Raw genomic sequence first — 18,552 nt, forward strand, 5'->3', positions numbered from 1 at the left:
AATGATAAAGAAAAGCTGTTATTTATAAGCAGTTACCTTTTCCCTGTTGTAATTCACTGATAAATGGTAAAATCAGGCAACTTACATGTTTTGTTCATTTTTCACTTAGGATGTGTTACCGATTTCAAGAAAATTCTTAGGCACCTGACTCCATTTTTACCACTTAGGAAAATACAAAATGACCAGAATTCAAAATTAACCTATGATGATAGTGATAATGATGGAGATGGTGGTAATAACAAATGCTAGTATTTAGATATTCTGTTACTGTAATAACAATGGATCGAAATGGTACTATTTAGATATAATACTAACATAGTAACTAAACCTCCTTGAATGTTACTACTAAAGGGAGACATGGGTTATGAGCTATTTCTTTATGGAGTCTTCATAACTAATTCTGGGTCATGGGCGGTCATTGAAGTGACCTTTCCCAACTCTGGGCAGAGGCAGAGAGCGTCTGTATCTCTTGCACCTGCTTCTACTACAGCAACCTTGGAGTTCCAGATGGCAAAGCTACCAGAGGGCCACCCAGAGTGCTTTGGATTGTATGGGCATGAAAAACGGACTTGGAGTTGGGCAGCTGAGAGGTCAAGGTTGTTTTGTTACCATGGCAACGATCTTACCCTGACTAGTAGCCTCACTGTGTGATAGGGGATGCAGTCAGTTTGTTCACGTGGTTTATTTTTGGGTCATCACGGAAAGGTGGCGTTAGTATTTAAGGAAGTATTTTTGAATTGGACACATCAGTTCATTGTACTCTTATAAATAAATCTCCATGTAGGAGTAATCATTGATTAGATGAGAAGACCATGGTCTCAACAAAAGCATCAATGCTAAATGTAAAGAATTCTTTAAATTGATATTGTGTGGGAGTGTATGATCCATAGTAAGGAGCTCATTAGACTCCTTTCCTTGTTGACTAGTTTATGAGCTGGCCATACTCATGTTATAATAGGAGAGCACGGGAGAACAGAAAAGATGACACAACTAGAAGATGCCAGGGAGAGATCACCAGCAGGGAGCAGCCCCTGTGAAAAGAGGTTTCAAAAGAGGCTCTGGGGAACCCAAATTGCAGACAGTGAGCATTTTCCGTCTAGCTGTAGGAAAGTAGCGAAGTGTATTGTTTTCTCTTCATATGAAGTAGAAGAAAAGAAACAAGACATTCTTAAAGTCATACCTTAGGTTCATCTGCTTATGCATGCCGAGATTGTGTTACTTGTGCAGCATTTTTGAAAAAAGGATGTTTGTTTTTACTGAATTTTATTAGAACCCTGATCTGTTCAGTTTGAGCAAACTGCAGAGAGAGAACATCAAAGAAAACAAGAAGTTGCTGTAAGAATGAGTGATGTGAATTAAATCATGCAGGTGGATAAAAGGATGAGTTTTATCTAACCCTGCCTTGATGCCTGATACTTTCCTGTCCTTTGGCCTGCTTGCCGTAGGCAGGGGATGTTCAGATCTCCAGATTTCTTGAACCTGAAGGTGATAGTAGGTTTTTAAAGGAGACCTGGTGGTATGTCCATCGAAAGATTCATCCTGGTGCTGCTTGTCAATTTCTTCTCTGCTTTTCCTGGCTTCTGCAACGGAGAATTTCAACCTAGAGGTTATCCCATCAGAGAGTAGATTTATGAGATGTTTTTACCGTTCATTGCAATCTCGGATACTTAGAAGAAAACACTAGAACAGTGTCCCTAATTTTGGCATTTCTTCTCACTGGTGGCAGCAAATCTTTAAGGCACAGTTACTAAACCAGACCAGAAAGGCCAGCTGCTGTGAAGTTGACAGAGAAACGGCATTCATAGCTGTTATCCCCCATGGCATCACTCTGGATGGTAGTTTAGCTCAGAGAGAGAATGCATCGCATTCTTTGAATTAAACATGTTTGGAGTTACCTCCCGTGTTCTGGACTGTCGGGGAATATAGGCAAGGTTCTTGCTCTCCTAAATCTTATGTTTTCAAGATGGTATATGATCAATGAGCTTATTGTGCTGATTCTAATATACACATTCTGTTTCACCTGTTAGCAGTTTTGAAGTCAGATGCAACTCACAGTTAAAGGTGTTTCTCGCCGCAGACCAGTCAGCTGTCTGGTGTAGCAGTCATTTCCTGCTTCTTCCCAAATTTGTCAGAAGATGGCCATACTGCGGCCAGTCGAGTTGCATTATGTGTCCATAGGTTGAATTTAGTTGCCAATTAAAATCTTTCTGGGGAAATTACAGTATAATTTGACATTAAAGCAAAAAGTTATTGTTGCTGCAGGAAGACCAGAAAGAGACTGTAGTTTGTGATAATGAAAGGAACATTCATTTTTGGCAGAATGACTACGACATTATATTTAACGGCAAAACAAGGAACAGCCTATCTTATTTATATCATCCTGCTCATGTTTGTAAAATAGTGATATAGAATAAAAATCAGTGTCTAGGTAAATCTAAAAGAACATCTTTCCATTTAATATATAATCAGAATTCAAAACGTTAAGAAAAACATGTTGTGGTTTAATTGGAGGTACGTTGCCTTGTTAGGAACACAGTAAATAATATTGTCTTGTACTTGGTAGCCTCTTGGATACAGGACATACAGTTAATAAACCAAAAACTATCAGGCGGTTGTAAGGTCTATGTAAGGTCTATGAAAATAACAAAATGGGATGAGGTGACTGACATTGGCTGGATCCAAGGCAGGGGAGATCCTTTAAAGAGGTGGCCTGAGAAGGTCTCTCTGAAGTCGTTTGAGCCCAGCTGAGATCTGATAACAAAAATGAGCCATTCTCCAGGAAGAACATTCCAAATGGGGGAGGGACAGCACGGTCCAAGGCCCTGAGGGGGAACGCACCCAGCTTGTTCAGCCAGCAAAGAAGGCTAGTATAAGGTGAGTGCCAGGAAGGCTGGTGTAAGGATATTTGTATCTTCTGGTACTTGTTTCAGTGACCACTGATGTTAACTGGTGTAACTCAGACGCTGCCCTTCCCCTAGAAGGTGAGGTCGCCTCTCTGGACATTTGGAGCAAAGTGGGTTCATCTCATGCCCACCTTGAGTCCATTCTGCCGCTCCTTGGTGCTCCTCTGAGCACGGCCATGGCCTTTGGAGCAGGTCAGCGCCCAGAGACACAGACAGCCACCCGTCAGCAGCAGCTACAGTGTTGCTACTGTTCCTCCGTGATGCCTGGCCTTCCTTCCCAGCCCCGGCTTGCAAGGATGGACAGTTGCCTTAGACCTCACTCAGAGTTTCGGTGGAGAAAGGGGGAGCTGAGAAAGCACTTACAATATCGAGGGTCCTTCTGCCTCATCACATAGCCTTCACGAGCCTCCGTGTACCTGAATTTCTGCAGACTGCCTCCTGTTGTGTTTTTCAGCCCCTCCCAGACCCCCCATTCTCTGTCTCCCATGCTGGGGTACCACCTGCCAGGCCCCTCTTTAATATTCTATGCTGAGTGGGTTAGCAGTTTCTTCCTTTTAGGGTCTCCTTTCAACTCTCGCCTCCATGCGTCATTTTCTGCCTCCAAGAAACTGATCGAGGTTAACTTGAAGTTTCTTCTTTAAGAGGAACTCCTGTACCCACTTCCAAGATGGTAAATTCCACACCTTAGGGCTTCAGGGAAGCATCTGAGGTCGGCGTGCAAGGCTCCCAGCAATCATGACGGCAAGATTTATTCGACTCTTTTCTCCCCCTCTTCTCTTTATTATGAGAAAAAAGAAAAAGTGCGTTCTGAGAGATGTGACTGGGAAGGCCTGTTTTCTTTCCATGCGTCTGCTCGTGGCTTGGGAGGATCACAGGAGGAAACGTGGCAGGTGAAGGGGAGAGTTGACAAGGAAGGCTGCGTGGCTTTCAGGGTACAGGGGCAAGTGTGTCAGGCTTTCCTCTTCATTGAACCACTCCCTACGGTGCCTGAATAGCAGCCACGCAGTGCTACCTGGAAAGATTAAAAAAAAAAAAATCTTTTTTGATGTTGCCAAAGGAGAAGGGAAAAACAAGAAAACAGGAAAATGGTAGGGGCAGAGTGAGACCTTCGTTGCTGGGCAAACGGAGAACTCAGACTGGAGGCGCTCTCTGTGTGCACTCCGCTGCGTCCCGTGCGGTCTGCTGTGTCTCTTGCATTTCTAAGACTCACGCAGGTTCCCGGTATATTCCACAACTTTCAAGATGCCCCTGCTGAACGTTGGCGATGTGGACCATGAAACCAGTGGCCACGGCATTTATCGGCATTTATTTGGAGACTCCTCTGAATCATGGGATGCTTGGACTTTGCATTTCTAGGTTGCTTTCTAGGTTGCCTTGAGGATAATTTCTGAATGCAGGATTGTAATTAAGAATTATGAGCAAGAGTGCTAGCAACGGTAAAAATAATCGGCATCATTCATGGAGCATATCTCAGCGTGCTGGGACAATGCCAAGGGCTCCGTGCACGTTATCTGTGTGCATTATCTCATTTAATCCTCCCTGGAAATCCTCCAAGCACATATGATCTTTGCTCTCATTTTATAGTTCAATAAATTCGATTTCCCCAGAGAAGCCCAAATTGCAAAACACGTTTCTCTCATTGCAAAACAATTCTATATGGCCTCTCCTGAATCAGCACTTTCTTGTAGTCAACGTCTCTCCTGTATTGTTTATGGCAGGCTGACAAAGGAAAAGAGAAATAGGTTCTCGGGCACAGAGTCATGTGTATGTGCCAGCCTTTTTGTGTAGCTCGCAGGGATCAATGGGGGATGACAGTGCTGTCCTAAAGGTGTTTAGAAACAGGAGGGGCATTTTGGTTGCCCTGGTGAGTGGAGGGAACCGCTGGCATTTAGCGGACGTGCCAAGGAGAAGGGCATCTACTCTCTGGGTTAGGGCTGTGTTTGGGCATTTGAGAATTCCTGGGATGGTGGGCCTTGCCTCCCTCCTTGGAGGGAGGAACCAACACTGTAGGAAGTCACTCAGAAACCCCACTGTCCCAAGACTGCTGGCCAACCTGGGAAGAAGCAAAACCATTCCCTTGAAAATGGGTCAGGCTTTGTTCATCCAAGAAGGATTGGGAGGACAGGTGCAGAAGGACCATCCCATGATACTGGGGTGGGGGCACATTTTAAACTCCATTCTGCAGCACTTTTTCATAGATTAGTCCATTTCTTTGTAGACCATCATTTATCGGTCTCCTCACTTCTGTGTTTAGGATGTCATAGCCATGGCTGAGGTGCGATCCCCCAACACCGTGTTTTCTCAGTGAGACATTCCCGTGTCTCTTAGACTCTCCTCCCCTTCTTGGGTGAGCGGGGTAGACTGCACGCCAAGCACGTGGTGGGGGACAAACTGGGGGTGGGGGTGTTGGAAGGCTGGAACCCACACAGATCAGCACTTCCCTGAGGACAGCTCCCGGCTGTGACCAGAGATCCATGGGCGTTCCTGTGCCCACGCTCGGCGAGTAACCCTCTCCTCAGTGTTTGCGACCGGAGTGGAGCATGTATCAGAATGTATCAGAATACTAATACAGAATACATGTATCAGAATACTAATACTAATACTAATACTAAAACAGACTAAATGGCAGCGCTAGTGACGAGGAGAAGGTCCATGAGTTTTTGTGTTGAGGTTGTAAGAGCGTCTCTGGATCCTGTTCTTGGCACTGGTTTGTTGTTCATATTCTTTTTCGTTTCCGAGCCACCTCTGATAAAGCTGTCTCTGATGTAGATAAAATCTATGTACATATAAATACACACATACACACATATACATACACCTATATGCATGAAATCTACATAGACACACGATCCATTTTTAATTGAGCCTTAATTATTTTCATTGCTTGGAAAACCAACCAACAAAACTTGGGTTGCTATACAAGAGTACCATAGCTGGAATGTGACATTAAAAGCTATTTTGTGTGGTCGCCTCTGGATACATCGTTTAGAATATATATATATATAAAAGATTTTACTTAATTGCCTTTGCAAGGGAGAGAGAGAGGGAGTGAGAAAAAGAGCACACATGCTGGAGGAGGGGCAGAGGGAGAAGCAGGCTCCCCGCTGAGCAGGGAGCCCGATACGGACTCGATCTCAGGACCCTGGGATCATGACCTCAGCTGAAGGCAGATTCTTAACAGACTGAGCCCCTCGGGTGCCCAGATAGTTTGGAATGCAACACATATTTCATGTTAAATGCTTATTAGAACCACACCAGAATCTAGGCTTCCACACAACAAAATCTGACCTCTTTGAAAAATGAATCTGGTTTTGTCTCTTCCCTCCTATTTCATCTGTGTCATTGGCTCTGTCCCTTGCTGCATGTTGGAATCTCCTGGAAACTTGGAAAAAATCTCCCAGTCCAGATCGTAGTTGTACTAATTAAATCAGAAAGTCTGTGGGTGGGATCCAGGCATGACATTTTCCGGAGGTGCCTGGGCAGTTCCGGCATGCAGCGGGATTGGGAGACCGTTGTGGGCAGAGGGTAGGACTCCTTGCCTGGTCTCCGTCTCCCCACCTCCTGCCTCCTGTTCCCGCCTTAGCACTTGCCACCTCCCTCCTCCCGCCGAAATTCTCACCTCATGTTCTTTTATCTTCTTCAGCTGTCTTCATTTTCAGAACAACTGATTTGTGGAATCACTGTGTGGAAAGTGGGAAAAAGCCAAGCTAGTGAGGTGGCGGGCATGGGTACCTGCTGCTAGAGGGACCTGGGTCCCGGATGGTCTGTAAGAATCCCCCCGCCGCCAACACCACCAACAACCCCCCAAGGACAGAGTTGAAGCTTACCGCTGCGGCACGTTGACGTGCCGTCAGCTTCCTGCACAGCTGGAGAACTCATAGGATTTGTTACACCAAGGGTACCGTAGTTTACAAACAGTTTTCTTCAGAGTTCAAGTTCTTTCATAGCTATTCCTGCTTCCTTCACTGCACTGCAGGGTGTGTTGCTGTGTGAGGGGAAGAGGGCTAGAGCTGTGGTGCCCGTACGTGAGCCGCCCTCACACCCTCTGTTGGCTGGGAACCGTGCATGTGATTGGCATGAGCGTCACATGTGATGCACTTGCCGCGTTGCTGCGCTGTGTCTCTGGCCCTCTCTTCCCAGAACTTAATCTTCTAAAGAGCACACACTGCATTTCAGGTCTTTCTTCTGCATTTGGCATGATGTCTGGCACATAGTAGGTGCTCAGCCAAAGTTGTTTTTCTCATTAGAAATCAAGTAAATAACACCAAACTGAGTTTAAAGAGACTTGATGAGTAGTACGCGCTTTCCCCACCTGGTGTCTGAAACCACTGTGAAGTAAGCCAAAAGATAAGGCAGATGATCCTAGTGCAGGTGGGACGGGAGGATGTCATTTTATGTGTGCATTTTCTTACTGCTGACAGAATCCCAGCCTTTGATCCCAGCACTGCCGCGCGGACGGGGGCCTTCCCATGTTCTGCTGCACAGAACGCTACTCAGGACAGTGAGGGTTACGCATGCCCCACTTTTCATTCCAAACTCACTGAGTGTCAACTCAGTTGCTCTTCTTGGAGTTTAAGCAAGGGAGTGGTGAGAGGCTGGGGATATGCTCATGGACCTCTAACTACATGGGAGGAACCATCAGGAGTGGTGGGAAAGGATTCTTTCCCTGAACGCCCACCCCCACAGTGACCACACTCGGTCACTCAGTAGAGCTGTGCCCTGTGTGTTTGAGTTCGGGTCTTAATCATATAATATGTATGATATTAAGGATGCCTGCTCTCCATGATCGTGTCATTGTTATTCTGGGCCCGAAATGAACACCCTGCACCTTGTCACTCTTCGTAATAATATGAACAACTTTACTCACTGCTTAACTTGAGCATGAGGAGTACTCATGCCACCTGTTTGCTAATAGAAAGAGTTTTATATTTTTGCAGGTAAAATTATTGGAATTTTTCATGCTTTCCTGAGAAGAGTCATTGATAAATACGCAATAGTGTAATAACATGCACTTGCATCCTTAAGGTGCTCTTAAGAGTGAGATATTCTTGAGAACCTAGAAGCAGAAAGTGTTTTGGACTAATGTGGTTTTGAACTCATGTGGTTTTATTCAACTTGGGTCTGAAAATCTATCATCTATTTCTATCATCTATATCTATCATCTATAATTTCCATTTTAAAGTAAATATGTCCCTGATAACTTATACACGAATGAGTTTAAAATCTGAAACTGAGATCACTCAGAAAACATGTTAAGGTAGAAATCTCTCAGTATAAAGTAACAGTAATAATAAAAAGAGCGTGCTCATGTTTTCTTGTTATGTAAAGCCTTGATCCAGAAAACAACCCTGCAAGGTATATTTTTGTCCCTCTGATCAGATAAGGACATTTAGAGTTTGATTAACTTGGTCAAGGTCAAAGAGCTGCTAAGCAGGAAATTCAAACTCCAGATCACATGCTTCTTGACATCATGCTGCGAAGGAGGCATGTTTCCTTACCATCCCTGAGACCGAACTGACCCTCTATGTTCATACCTATCCTTCTGCCCCATTACTACTTACAGAGTTCTAGTTCTTCCCCAAACTGAGCAGAACTGCCCACAGATGAAGCTGAAATTCCTCAGTCAAGATAAAGAGCATGGTAATGAAGATGGGCACGATTGGAGAACGTCTCTGTCATAGCCGTTTTCATAGTAAAAGGCAGTTCAGTCTAAAAATGAGCATTTCTGACTCATCTATATAAAAAATGCTAGCTACATGATTGTTTAAATACACTCTTTGCTATTTGACAATGTTAAAAGTTATTTTACAGATTCCTCTGGATTCTTTAAGATCCTTTATTTTAAATTCTTAAACAGTTTATGTAAACAGGAAAGTCTGAATGTAGAGTACAGCTTTTCTAGAGGAAGGGAGACCTCGTTTCGTAGGGTCTTTAGGAAAGGGGATGGTTTGGATCAATACCAACACTGAGAAAGGTTCATTGCATTGTTAAAACACTCTACATTTGCCTTTCAAAACTTTCCTCCACTGTAAACTGGTAAAAAAAACAATCTGAACTTCTAGCCACTTTGATAAAATGAATTTTATGTGTCTGTTCTGAATGAATGAGAAACAAATGAACATAAGCATTTATAATAATTATCCGTAGCGAGGATGAGAGCCTTAAAGATGATCTGCTAGTCTTCTACTCAGAGACATCTCCTCTGTGATGCTGTTACAGGATTTCCAGCAAGGGGGACTCACCACTGTACCGCATAGCCCTTTTGTAGCCATGGACTCAGTAGTAAGAAAGTTCTTTCATGCCTTGAAGTGGAGTCGGCCTCCTAGAAATATCCCCACATGGCACTGACTTAACAGCTAAATGTACAAAATGACAGTGAGAGAGGGAACACAAGCAGGGGGAGTGGGAGAGGAAGAAGCAGGCTTCCCACTGAGCAGGGAGCCCCATGCGGGGCTCGATCTCAGGACCCCAGGATCATGACCTGAGCTGAAGGCAGACGTTTAATGACTGAGCCACCCAGGCACCCCGTCCTGAGAACTCTTAACATATATTGGTATTTATTTTGCCCTTTATACTTGCTCTGTTTATGCTGGAGGAGACGCACTGGCATGGAGGTTCTCTGGTGCTGAGACGGGGGTCGGGGAGCACGGGAAGGGCTGCCGTTGGCTTGACCCCACAGACAACAGGGCTGGGCTTGAGCCGCATTGGTATGATACACTTGTTGCATTGTTATCAGAGCAGAGAAAAAGGGTCGATAAATGTGACGTCACTGTCGTCCAGGATTCCAAGTCCTGTTGTCTCCCCACTCTGCCTAGTTTCACTGGGAGTGATCACATCCGTGCTCCTTGCAGCAACCTGGCCGTGTTGGCTGCTGATTCCTAAGTGCTCCTCCTCCACGGGACTTCTGTATCTCACTGCCTCCTGGGCGTCTCTTCTTGCATATTTCGCCGGTATTACAGAAATGTCACCATGTTGTGCCAATTCAACGTGACAAAAAAACAACCATTTTCCCCTGCCAGATACATTCTTCCCCCCGTGTATCTTAACGAACAGTGCTGCCATTTAGCTCCCTGCGCCCGACGTTGGAGAGCCGTGCTGCCGGCTTCCCTCTCTGGATCTTATCTAGAAGCTGTTTCACCTCCTTCAGAGCGTCCACAGTTTTCTGTCTCCGTCCCCACGGCAGCCAGCCCGTCTGTGCCCCCGTGACCTGTAACGCGCAGCCCGGTGGGTCCCGAAGCCTCCAGCCCCCGCCCCCGTTCTCCGGGACCGTCACGCCGGCTGCCGGCGGGGTCTTCCTCCTCTGCGGATACTCCCTGTTCATTTCCGACGTGGAGTTTTCATGCACACGTCCTTCGGCAGGAAGCCTCTGTCCTGTGTGTGCTTAGGAGACCCTTAACCCCGTTCCACAACGGCAGTTGCTTCTTAGAAAAACAACCAAGCCAACCAAACTGTCAGTTCTTTGAGTTAAGGACAACCTTTTCACCGTTGTTTCCCCAGCAGGGAGGTTGAGATGGAGAAGACAGACAGTCAGCGACTCTCTGTGAATACAGAAGTGACCAGCCTCCAGACTAAGCCTTGCTGCCCTGGTTTGGTCTTATCTGTGCAAAGAGTAGAGAAGACCACAGAGCCTAATGCAGTGATGAGCTGTAGAAGGGCTGTGCTAATTGGGCCTTTGCTAATTAGAAGCAAATTTTTAGTGGATTTTTATCGACTTTTCTTTATTATCTGCAGTCCACACCAATGACTACAGCAGTTACTAAAACAGGTAAAAGAGAAGGAAAAAGTCATCTTAGAGAAATACCAATAGCCCCAGGAGGAAGAGAACACGAAGGAATACAGGTGTGTACAAAGCAAAGGGCATTTGAAAAATCTTTCAAAGTCTGCATTAAAATTGCAAGCTTTGCTAACAAGTTATTTATTTTGCCTTTGAATTCATGAATTCCAAGTACAGACAAATGAATGCCACTTTAGACATATTTAATTAGTTGAATTCATGGCTTCTGGATGTTATTGACTCATAGTTTACTAGGTTTAAAAATTGATAGAGAGCTTATTAATAATAGATGCATGTACTCCTTACTTAACAGTCACGAAGCAACTCTAGTTTTCATCTTCATAGACAAATAAAGCTGTGGTTTGAGGCAATTAACTAGACATTTCAAGAACTTCTTACTTGAATTTTCTAGATAATTACCCTGGTGCCCTGTTTGCTTTTCATATACAGATAAAGAGGTAGAATATAAAGTTTTGTTTCTTAAAGGCCATTTGATAGAAGAAAAAGAGCTCCTTTTTCAAAATCAGCTCCTGGGCTGGTCATTAGGATCTGGGCATTACTTTCAATTACTTCTACGGTTAGAAGTTTTAAAAATGCAATGTAGCTAGTATTTTACTTATTTTGTGTTTGTATATGTTTAAGTTTCTAGTTTTTTGGAAGATAGAGTGAATTATTTGTCATATGGGATAACATATTTAATAGATAAGTTATTTACTACCATGGAAGTTCCCAGGAAAACATTCTTTGGAAAAAAGAGAAAAATAACAAAACTCCCCAAACTCCCCAGTGTTTTAATTTGTTGGGATTAATGTTAGTAGAGAAAAAATGTAAACACAGCTGTGTACAGTGTGCAGGAGACCCCGGGTCCTCTATCAACAACTGTTGTCATTACATGCCCGGGCTTGGCCTCATAGTTTTTCGTTTTCATATCAGGTTTTTCTCCATCTAATCTTACGTTCCATGTTCACCTTATACACACACAATTAGCAAGATCAAGGTACAGTTCCAAGCTGTACAAATTCTGAGACTGGTGCTCTGAAAACGGAAATGAAAGGTACATTTATGATCCCTTCCATGAGCCTTTTGATGAGCTGAAGAAAGGAACACACGTTGATGGAAAGTTGTGTTTCAGGGGTCAGGTAGGACCAGAAGAAAGGTACTTGGATGTCTCTGGGCCTGTAACTATGTTCTCAGACGTGTCCATTTATGGACATCAGCTTTTTCCAGCTGTTAGGATAAGTATAGTGTCTATCAAAAAGGATTTTCTGAAGACTAAGGAAATTATGGGAAGACCCTAGAGTGATTCTGGGTGTATACCCAATGCTCAAAAAAATTTGAAATTACTATGATTCTCACGTTGCTCTTCTAGAAAATAAGGAGACCTTATCACTGCCACTCCCAGTGTGGTTTGGGAACCAGTAATGACCAATGAATCAACTCACGTATCCTGAATTAAGTACAAAAATTGGAAGTGTGAATGGGGCGCCTGTGTGGTTCAGTGGGTTAAAGCCTCTGCCTTTGGCACAGGTCATGATCCCAGGGTCCTGGGATCAAGCCCCACATCGGGCTCTCTGCTCAGCAGGGAGCCTGCTTCCTCCTCTCTCTCTCTGCCTGCCTCTCTGCCTACTTGTGATCTCTGTCTGTCCAATAAATAAATAAAAATCTTTTAAAAAAGAAAATTGGAAGTGTGTATGATACATTTTACATGATTTGCTAGAATACTTTTATGTCTGCTGAATCTAATAATTAAACCATAGAACTTACTCTATTTTTTTATTATTTCACGTTAAAATAATTCATTTTTATTATGGTTTTCAAAATCACTAGTCAACAACAGATTGAACATTGAAAGAAAAAAAAGCTGTCCTTCACCAGAGGTGGTTTGAGCACTGGACCAGATGATCTCTGAGATATTCCTTCTAGCTCTCAATTTCTGTATTTCTGGATAAACTCTACAGTTTTCTTCAGGGAACTGTGAAATGTACTTGCACCAGATACAGATGTTTTGAAAACATTTCATTTAGTGAGAATTGCTTCACTAAATTAAAATTCCAAATATGTACCCTGTAATATGTATTCATTTGTCACCTGTGTCAAAACGGGCGTTGTAAGTGCCTGAGGAAAAGAACGACTGGTCTGCGTTGTTGACAGTCAAATTAAACTTCCTGTTTGTTTTCTGAAATCAAATCTACTTGGATTCAGAGTTCCGTTTTTAATGAAAAGCAGCAGGGGGTACCAAAGACGGAGATGTGCACGGTCACTCTGGGTCATCAGTTGCTTTCTTAGATTCAAAAGGAAATCACTCACTTCTCACAAACACCACTTCATAGAATTTAAATTGGAATTAAGGTTGCTAATCTGCTGTCTTTGAGAGAGAGGGAGATTTTTCTTGGAGGATCTGATGGGCCCAGTGTGATCATCAGGGTCTTCCTAAGTGGGGAAAGGAGGCAGAGGAGTGAGAATCGGAGCCACGACCACGTGGAGGGAATCCAGGCAGACCTCGAAGGTGCTGGAAGGGGACCTGAGGGACGTAGGGGGGCCGCCAGGAGCTGGAAGAGGTTCCCCCATGGTCACCCAAAGAATGTCACTCTGCAGCACCTTGATTTTAGCTCAGTGAGGCTCAGTTTGGACTTCAAACCTTGAGAACCGTGAGATCATGAATTCGTCGTCAGCTACAAGGTTCAGGGCAATGCATGTAGCCGTCGTGGAAAACTGATGAAGGCAGGCACAGACACGGCGGCGCCGTGGCTTCCCCCTCCCTGGCATCCAGCACGGCCACACGAGCCCCCCGGAGATGGACCCCCGACCCCGGACTCAGGAATAATGTTCCCTTCCTAGAGTGGTCCTTAACTGATCTGTCCTGGACGGAGAGCAGCGGAAAAGGACGAATCTCTCCCTGCCTCACACTGCTCTGTGTCTGTGTATGAATTAACAATTGTTTTATAAATTACCTGTCAGATTTTGTCATGTGAAGTCATGGAGAGAGATGAACCATAAATTGACCTGAGGGCAAGGAGTAATCCAAGTTTTATATGGGTGTAAGCTTATACAATTTGGGGGAAAGGGCAAAATAGAAATTTAGGTATGACTGTGCATATAGATTTAAGATGAGAGAATGAATAACAACAGATGACAGACAAAAATGTTAATAAGTACCACAGATATCCGAAAACTATAAATATGTGTATTATGGCTCACATGTCTTTATGATGCTTTCTCTATATTTTCTGACTATGTACTCTTGGATTATTTCTTCATATGACCATGACGGCATCCTTTCATTTTCTGTGAAGGGAACAGAAAGCTCGTGCAAGCTTTCTGCTAGCTTGGCTAATCAATTTTTTTTCTTTTCTTTTATTAATAGTTTGGAAAAGTTTCTCTAAGCGTCATAGCTCGTTACTAGGGATTCCAGTATTTTCTTGAGATTGTTGCCAGCCTCCATCGAGTGTCTTTCACGTACGAGCGGGAAGATGCGCAAGGTTTTCCACAGTCCGGTACTGACTCCACACATTTCAGACCTTGCTTCTCCTCCACTATCGTGTTCTTTGGGTAACAGGCACCAGAGGACCCAGTCTTGTCTCTACAGAACCTCTGGCTTTGCAATCCCATGTCCTGGGGAATCAGCATGGTAGTAGGTAGCATATTTCTGGAAGGCATTCCTGCCCCAGGACAGTAGTGAAGACTCGGCTATTCAAGGGCATGGCCATGGCCAGAGAATGTTGCCCATTAAATGTGAACCAAGCTCAGCGTCCTTTAGCAGGGCTCTCCATCACCATCTGACGCAAGGCTGGCCTGATGGAGCATATAAAGAATGGAAGGAGACAATGGTCTTTATTGATGGCATTCAAAGTACCTTACTTTTGCGAAATTTACTAAACTTATGATGTGGTAACCTCATTGCTGGGGTCTCTCCCCGTACCTTGCAGGGAGCTCAGGGCAAGGGAGGGACCCTAAAGCTTTGTCAGTTTCTCCAATAAAAACATTATTATATTATAAAAGCATAATGTCTGATAGGACATTATTTCATACACTGGCAGGATTTTGTAATTCTTCTGTTTTTGAAGTTTTCCAACCCATGATTTTGAAATTCCAAATATGGAAGTAACCAAGAAACATGGATCATATGCTGTGGTCAGAACATTTATTCCCATAGGACGCCTTCCTTGACCTTGGAAGCCTTATTAGCTTTATAGAAGGATAAAATTTGCAGACCTGGTTTTTTGTTTGTTTGTTTTGTTTTCCCTGAAGAAGCTCTCTTGTGTGCTTTCCTCTGGATTTAACCAAGCTAGACATCTTTAAAACAGGTGTCTTTCTTCGCTTTTGGGGTGGTTTTTTGTTGTTGTTGTTGTTGTTGTTTGGTTGGTTTTTGTTTGTTTTGGTTTGGTTTTCTTTGGTCCATATTATTACAGCCATGGATTGTTTAAAAAAGGTCAGTTTGCCCATTCCTACGCATCTGTCATTTAGCTAAACTGAAGCTTGAGTACTTCCTTCCAATATGGAGGAAGAGTGGAGAGCACTGTTACCTGGAATGAAAAGCAAAACCATGCAGCTGTACCGCTCATGAGAGCACCAGGAACGGCTCAGAGCCTTCGTCGAGCCACGCTGGAACGACTCACAGCCCTGGTGCCTCGCTTGGCCGGGCGCTGCCTTCAGGAACTTCAGGACTGGTTCCCGCCTTTCCCTGCGACGGGGGACGAGGCCCAGAGAAGAAAGCGCCCCATCATTTCCGAAGAGGTATCCTTCCTGTGGGTTTACGGAGCTTTATTCAGTATCTGAAAATGTTCTCTGTGTGTTTGTAGCACGTACAAGCCGTCAACTAATTGGATTTTTAATTCCTGCGGATAGGATTTCTCAAATTTGGTGACAAACTTTGGAAAGTTTTTTTTTACTGGTGGATGGGTGATGGGGAGCACGGGCAAACCGCAGGAACGTTTGGCGGTCTTCAGGGTACAGAATGTTGGGAGCCTCTAGATGAGAGCAAATGTGCAGTTATCACTTACACATAATTTCTCTAGACTCTGTTGCAGCTTCAGTGCAGAAACGAATCGGTTCTTGTCATGTCACGAAGGCCCCTGGCCTCCTTCAGTAGGGCAAAGCGGCTCGTGTTTGGAAATATGCTTAGTGAGAAACCGGTCTTAAGTGTGTACGTGGTGCCCGTTTGAGCTGAGAGTTTCCTCCGCTTTGGTAAAGCCATGAGAGGACCGGGAGCAGCTCGGGGTTGGGATTCTCCCCTGCGCCAACATCGGCTGACCCAGGCAGCCTTGAAGGCTTGCGCGGCCCCTGTCCCCGAGCTCACAGACGACGATCACTTCACTCCGAGCTCACTCCCGGCTCCTCCCTGCGTGGGACTTGCTCTTGGTTTTCTCTGGGCTTTGAAACGACTGTTGTTTTGTGCATGATTCCGGTTAAAGACAAAATTGTTTGGTCAACCCGTGTCTTTGACTTAGCCTTTGTCATTCCTCCAAACTTGGCCAGTTGCACCGTCTGCGTGAATGTCACTTCCTTCTTAAAGTCATTCCTGCTTCCCCACTGGAATCCACCCAGCTCTGCCTTCCTCCCTTTCTCTTCCTCTCCCGTTGTGCCTGCAGAGAACTCTCCTTGCTGCTCTCTGTCTGCCGTGTTTTATAAACGGCTCGGTTTCTCCGGACTGGCCTGTAAATTACACAAGGATGGAAAGAATGACTTACTGTACTTTTTATTATTATTATTATTATTATTATTAATATTATTATTATTTTGCCTTATCCTTGGTGCTTGGCATAGGATAAGATACAAGATACAAGATACTCAGGGTTTTTGTGTTGCATTCATTCAGCAAATACTGAGCCTGTTTTCCAGGCACTGTTCTAAGCACAGGGGACCTAGTGAACCAAACAGACAGAACTTTCTGCCCTAATAAAACATACACTAATCGTGTTGAATTGTACTTCTATTTTTTTCTTTAAAAAATATATATTTTATTTTATATATATATGTATATATTTTTTTTTTAGAGGGGGAAATGGGGAGGGGCAGAGGGAGAGAAACTTAAACAGAATGTGTGCTGAACGTGGAGCCTGATGCTGGGTTCGACTTCACGACCCTGATATCAGACCTGAGCCGATTCCAAGTGTCACATGTTCCACCGAGGACAGTACCCAGGTGCCCCACTCCTATTTTATTCTTAAATCTCTGGTGTGCTTCTTGACTTATAAAAAATCAATTTAAAAATCAGCGTTATTCTCTAGTCTGACAACTCCTCACGTGATTCCTGCCAACTAACATTAGTAGGTAGAGTGCTGCGAGGTTCGTATTAATCAGTTTGGCTAAGATTTTTGCAGAATCATTTTAAATTACACCCAAAGTTAAATCACTTAATGGTTTTGTTGGCTAGTCTGTAGGAGTGCGTGTAATTTAGTTACTTATGGGGTTTAGTGTCTCTGCGGATGGGTCTTGCCCAACCACTGTTTTCCGACCCAGCTCCTTCCCAGTCACCCTGTGCTCCTCAAACTTGTATCCTGTGTGATTTTTCCATGTTATACGTATCACTTTATCTTAATCTCTTATCAGCTCTCCCAGTAAGGTGTAGGCTCTGTGTTGGCTTGGACACGGCTGCATTCCCAGGGCCTGCTACGGTATCAAGCGAAAAAGAGATGTTCAGTCAGTGTTTTTGACGATTGCAAAGGAGCACTGGGTGTTCTGTAAGTCTGACGAGTCACAGACCTGGACTTCTGAAGCAAATAATACATTGTATGTTCATTAAAAAAATAAAAAATTAAAGAGAAAAAAGAAAATGAGTTAGTAATACCTTCTTGATTTCTGAGGTACTTACAACTTTGGGTGTTAAACAGTCCCCCCACCCACAACCATGAAATTCGTTTTTAAAGTTGTTCTTACAAACAATGATGTCAAGGCCACCCAGACATTCCAACTGAATAGAGATCTCTTTCAGTTACGGGTCCTATTCTTAATTTGTAAAAACACGCCATTGGGTTTCATCTTACTAATTCTGCTTTATAGTTTCTTTCATCCTTTAATTAATTAGAATATGTAATAAACCACTTTACATTTCTAATTTTTGAAATGATGGCATCATGGAGATAACAAAAAATTTTAAAAATCTACATCAGTCTTACATTCTTATTTGAGACTGATATGTAATTAGGATATGAATGAAATCCTTAGCCTGAAGATCTGAAATTTATGGAAGCATATTTCTGTAGCAGGTTATACAGGTTACAGACTATCCCTTGGAATAGGTTTAGATGTGGTAGTAATAGATGTTTAAACCTCTGAGTGTTTTACCATGACTTATAACCATACTTACTTTTATAATTCCCAGTTAGTTATGGATCTTCTAGTTCCAGGTCTGTATTGGATCTGTATTTTTTTAGAAGTCACCCATTCTTTACTCTTCTCTGTGTCTCCTAAAAAGGGTAATTCGTCTACACTGTAGAGTGAGCAGATGTCTAAAATTCTCCCTGTGCTCGCCATCATCAGCGTTTCTTAGGTTTTCCCAGCCTGAGTTTCTTTCAAGAGAATATTGCTCAAAGATACCCAAAACCAAGAATGGTGCAGAATGGGAGTGAATTGTTAAAAAAGACATAATCAATAAACAGATCTTATTAAAGTATGGGTTTGTTAACAAATGCTGTTTGTGTGTATGATTTTAGTTTTCCTGAATGGGAATTTTAAGAACTGGAGAAAAGTAGGAAATAAACATTCAGTCTATTAGGAATCTTCTTGTTTATGTGGTTATAGTCATTGTTTTTGTTATATTAATAAATACCTCGAATTCTTGTACTTTTAATAATAAACACCCTGGGAACATTTTCCTCCTGTAGAGTTTCACTCAATAAACAGAAGCTTTATTTTCCTTGAGTGAAAACTGTTTGC

The 18,552-nt window shown here is 43.5% G+C and overlaps 1 protein-coding gene across 1 annotated transcript in view; it reads left to right on the forward strand.

Annotated features, from left to right (window-relative positions):
• Nucleotides 1-18,552, forward strand: part of PDGFD (platelet derived growth factor D) — a 226,993-nt gene that overhangs the window by 31,841 nt on the left and 176,600 nt on the right. The gene's annotated exons all lie outside the window — the stretch shown is intronic.

The sequence above is a fragment of the Martes martes genome (assembly GCF_963455335.1).
Source record: "Martes martes genome assembly, chromosome: 10".
NCBI lineage: Eukaryota > Metazoa > Chordata > Mammalia > Carnivora > Mustelidae > Martes > Martes martes.